Consider the following 5,661-nt stretch of genomic DNA (forward strand, 5'->3'; position numbering starts at 1 on the left):
CTCATTATTTTGTGTGGCACATAAAGTATTAGGAAAAATGTTGAAAAACTAAGCTATGAACTTAGAAGTATCAAGGCTTTTGAATCATGGCATTTCGATCAATTTTGAGCTCTCTGTGATTTTCTAAAGTTCATCACAGAATTGGAAAATGGGATTTTATTGGATTTGTGCAAAGAGAGGTGTTCTAGGAAAATGTGCATACTACACCAACAGGTAGATCATGATTTATGAAGCCACCAGAAATTTGAATCATTCAATTTGCAGTTAATATGAATATTTGGGAGATTTTACAAATTTCTGGAAAAAGAAAAGACAAAGGAAGTGGGGGTTATACCTATATCGCGCACCGAGCGCAGCATAGCACCGCAGCGGACTGGGCCGGCCAAGCGCCTCGGCCACGCAGACGACAGGGCGATGTTGAAGGCGCCCAAGCGGAGTGCGCCTTCGATGCGGGGACGCGGGAGAAGCCGAACGTGCCCCCACTTGCAAGCGTGGCCCGGTGGCTAGGCCACTAACGAGCGGGGCCTGCCTGCAGGTTCGTCCTCAACCTCTCGCGTGGGCGTGAAGGGAGACAGAGGAGGCATTCGACGCCGGCCGCCGGCGCTACAGGGCGTCTCCGGCGATGCTCCGCCCACCGGCGTGCTCAGGGGACCAGGAAGCGTCCAACTGTGGGTGGCGCGATCACCCAGGGGCACCAGGTTGAGCAGGGTGTTGGCCACGATGGACGAGGCCGGCGATGATGGGGGGCACGGCACAACAGCCACCGGGAGGAGTAACCGGAGTGCGGGGGAGATTGGAGGGGTCGGTGGAGATGCATTGAGATGCATAGGTGGAGGGGATGGGGCTCGGGCATCGCGAATTAAGCCCGGTGCCGGCGGCGGCTCTCCGGCCATGGAGGGCTATGGAGGGCACAAGGAGGGGAGTGGCTTGGTCCAGGGGGTCGCTGGGAGGGAGAGAGAGTGAAGGAGATCCATAGGGGCCTGGGGCGGCTTTATATAGCCGACCCGTGGCTCACCGTGGTCCAGTGCACCGGCGAGGCTATTGCCGTTGCTGCAGGTCACAGGGGCTCATGTGGGCGTGTCCGAGGCGTTAGTGGAGGAGGTCTATGACCAGGGGAAGGGAGAGAGAGAGTGGGGAGGGCAAGAGGCATCGCGCGTGTGACCTCGTCCATTGGAGCTCTCGGGCGGCCGGCGCGCATGCAAAGGGAGGCAGCAAGAGGAAGAAAGTGGAGGGGCCCGACCAAGTAGCATGTCGCGGACGTCGAGGCGGCCTCGGGATAAATGAGGGGGAGGGCCGAGGTCGCCGAGGGCGTCGGGCAGGGTGCGGCTACAATGCAGGAGCGCACTGTAGCATGCTCCAGGGCACGTGTGTGGCCGGCATGGCCATTTTTAAGCAATGTGGCCTTGGCCAAGTGTGTCTGGTAGTGCTAGGGAGAAGTAAAGAAGAGGGAAGGGGCATTGGATGCCTGGGGAGTCAGTAGGAGAGGAGTGGGGTTGAGAGAGAGGGCGAAAGTGGCTGTCTAGAGAGGGAAAGAGAGGTTTTAACCCCCCCCCCCCAATAATGGAGCTGTGGACTTGCAATTGTTACTAGGGGGTGCAAGGTGACCAGGGCCAACTGTGGTAAAAATATGGAGTCATGGACAAGAGTGGAAGAGGTCAAAAATGAAATTTTGGTAAAGTGGCAGAAAGTGTTTGTTGTTGGTTTGGGAAGGTAAATGAATTCCATTTGGAATTAGACTCCACAGGGCGAAATTGAACATACAATTAGGGCCTTCCACCAACTTTGAGCTCATTTGGGAAAAGTTCACAATGTAACTTTTGTAAACCCTAGAAATCAACAGCAATGCATTTATCAAGATCTAGTCATGCAAAACCAATCCCCTTGATGCACCACTTTGTGTAGTATCATCATTTGGGCTTTTGAGCTTGACCACAGGGTTTGGGGGTATTTGGAATAAGTTGGCAATGTAAAGATGTTCAAATTTGAACATGAACAGAGATGGTTTTGGGGCACTTTTGTGATCCAAAACAATTTGGATTGAGTTGGAACTATGTAATATCATCACATTATGCATATGTGACTTGCTTGAATTTTCCTGGATTTATTGGAGAATATTTCTTGTAGAAATATTTCAAATACTTGAGATGGATAGAAATGATTTTGGGAGGTTTTGTCCAATATTTTGAACATGATCATGTGTTGAAACTCTTATATATGGAAAATATATGTCCACTGAGTTTCCCTGATTTTTGTCAAATATTTTTGAAACAATAAAATAATTTTTCCCTATTAAAGACCATTTCTGGCCTTCAGAAAAAGCTTTTACATAAAATAGGAAAATAACTTTTAAAATTATATTTTTGTGGTTTATGGGAATCCTATATCTAATAGGTTTCAAATATACTCTTTGAAATATTTTCATACCACAAATCAAGTACTTGTAGTGCAAACCTCAATTCAGGGGTTTTTGGAAAACTAATTTTTGAAAATACTATTTGGCCAAATTATTTTTGTAAGAAAATACTACATTGCACTATACACATGGCATGATCATTGGGCAGAAGTTTGGGGCAAGGAGATGAAGTACAAAATGTGGAGTAGTTGACTTTAAAGAGCACTTGAAAAAACCACACAGAGAAAACCAACTCAAAAATAAAAGCCAAATTATTTTTCCCCTTTACTTATCTACATGGGTTGTGTGAAGATTACCTCACTTGCGACATTGCTTTCAATGCGGTTATGCCTCTAAGTCGTGCTTCGACACGTGGGAGATATAGCCACATCGAGGGCGTTACAAGTTGGTAATCAGAGCCTTCCCCGACCTTAGGAGCCCCCATTGCTTGATCGTTTTTAGCAGCCGTTGTTGAGTCTAGAAAAATGTTTTGAGTCATTTAGGAATTATATATCGGAGAGTTTAGGAATTCTTTTCACTCCCCAGTCTCCTCATCACTCTGGTAAGGCATCCTGACGTTGAGTTTTGACTCTTCTCTTCTCAAATTTCACTAATTTTTTTTAGGATCACGCGGGTATCTTGGAATCGTTTCGATGGTTTTGAGACGAGAACATTGTTCTTGGTGCCTCCTGTCTTTAGGGGTTGTGGCAGTGTCCCGAGGAGTTGAGCTCCGAGGTGTTGTCATCACAATTTTATCGTTGCAGTTCTGGAATACCTGAGTTTAGTACGCCGACATCGAAAATCTCTTTTATGCAGTTTGTTGGAGAGATAACCTCGACGCCACCCAGTACTGGGGCGGGAGTTCGGGAGTATTGCCATAACTCGTATAACGGATGCTTTTCGAAGGTTGAGGTAGACGATTTCCGAAGGTTTCTTGGTTATGTGTTGAAGGATGGATACAGCTGGATGTAGGATTTTCTAGTTTTGGGTGAGATATTATGCTTCCCCTGTATCCCCAACACCTGATTGCATAACTGAGAAAATTTCGGGAGTTTATAAGTGGGAATTCAAGTAGCTCGTAGGATATTTTTCCGACAGATGTATGATATGAAATTGGGGTTCGACGTCTAGTGGTCCGCCTATTCACGGTCTGTTATAGAGTGGTCTCGTTGTGTCTTAAAGAGTCCTTGGCTATGCCGACTCGGGGACGCTTCGTATGTCATGTGCACTGCCTTGTACATGATGGTGCTGTACGATCGAGCCCGTGTAGGCCCCACCACGAAAACTTCGGACGAAATCTCTATCATATGTTTGTTCCGGCTTATTCCGCAAGCCAATCCTTTGTTTTGCTTTGAGTTGTGGTATTCGAGTTTCTTCAAAGTCAAATGTTGGTTCCATACTTTTCCTAAGCGGTGTTCTCGTACTCCAATGTGAACACTAATCCTTCATGATAATCGGGATTGACATGTCAATCCTTTTTCAACCGGCGTGTCTCTCTTCAAGTGGATCCGATCATTTAAACATCAGCAAGATCAATTACCATTTCTTCTCAACGGTGTTTGTTTTCATCCGTCTCCAAGTTGCCTTTGTTCTTCCCTCCCTCCCACCCTTGTTTCTTCGAGGACTCAGATTTCTTAATCAAGTATCCATTTTATTCATGTGAATTTTCTCCATTCCTTTTCGTTAATGTTCTTACCCGGTGGTTCTCATGTAGATGCTCTACTAGTTCAATATTCTCCATTATTTTCTTCTCCGGTGGATTCAATTCAAGCTTTTGGTGTCGATCACATCCTTTTCCTCGTTTCAAATATGTTCTTATGCCGGTGCACCTCTTAATCTTCCCCGCTTGCTATTCTATTGTTCGGGAGTGCTCAAGATATCTCAATAGGCTTGTCTTGTCATTCAAGATCCGTCCAACCTATTTCGAGGTTCTTATTTCAATTCAAGCCATTTAATTCAACCGGTGCAATCTTTCTTTTAAATCGTTCAACGGTGTATCTTTTGAGTGGGCCCTAACCCACAGGTTTTTTTTCCAGGATCTTACCTGACTCTTCTTATTCTTCCGGAGTTATTCTCAAATTCATTTCAAAGTTTAACGTAAGAATGAGTTATCATCAGTCAACTGCTTTTCTCCAAGATCATTCTTTTCTTTCATCGTTGGTTCAACTTTTATAATTTTTCATCCTGGAGTATCTCAACAATTTAGTGGTGTTTCTCATCGTCATTCTCAGATTTGGAAGACCGAAGAAGATTCTTCTTTCAATCTTGCTCTTTTCTCTTCAAGATTCGTGATTCTAGCTTTATGCCATTCTCTCATAATTATTTTTGGTTGTGAGAATTCTTTTCACCCTTCCAAAGAAATTCAGCAGTCTTTTCAGTTTGATTATCCGGACCCCATCATCTCAAAGTTATTCGTTCTCAGCCTTTCAGCTATCATTCTCCAAATATTACCGGTGCATCATCCAATATTCTCTAATCAGTTCGTGATCCCTTCAGTCACTTGTATCTAAATTCTCTAAAGTATCCTCGTTCATTTCATAATTCTTCCCGGTGTTCCTCTGTCTTTCCTTTGGTCATTTTAATTCTAACGGTGGTTCGTTCAAGAGTTCTCTTATTTATCAATTTATTCGATGTTCCAATCGTACCGGTGGTTCGTTGAAGACCTTCTCTAGTTTGCGCTATATCTATATTAATCCTTTCTACAAGAATAAGTAGTATGCCAAATACAATATGGGTCATCATTTTATTGGTGAAGGATAAGCATAATGTAATTCTTATTCTTGTTTCATCAAATTAAATCAATTTTTTCTTTTCGGAGTGATTCATCATATCACATTCTCGGTTCAAGATGCTTTATTTTTCCTTCCGAAGCCCCAAGTTTCCACTTTATATCGTCGCCAAGTTTCTTCCAATCATTGCAAGGATTCATCTTGTGTTTTCAACTTCTCTTTCCTTTTCGTTTGTTCATTCTTTTATTACTAGAGTTCTTCATGGAGCTTCTACATGATTGGTTCATCAAGGATTTAATTCCTTTTCGAAGTGTTCATCGACATTCTTTTTCTAAGGAGCTCAAGATTTCTTCATCTTGCAATCCGGAGTCCAATTCTTTATACTGTATCATTTGAGGTGGTGTTATGTCATTCTTGATGATTTCCCTATGTGGTTCATGATTCACATGTTGTCAAAAATGAGATATTTTAAATCCATCAATCTCGTCATTGGAGTTATCTTTGGGTTATATTACACCTTAAGCCTTCCCTAAGGAGTGT

The sequence above is a fragment of the Triticum urartu genome, chromosome 4A (genome assembly GCF_056163025.1).
Source record: "Triticum urartu cultivar PI428250 chromosome 4A, HENAU_Tu73, whole genome shotgun sequence".
Lineage (NCBI taxonomy): Eukaryota > Viridiplantae > Streptophyta > Magnoliopsida > Poales > Poaceae > Triticum > Triticum urartu.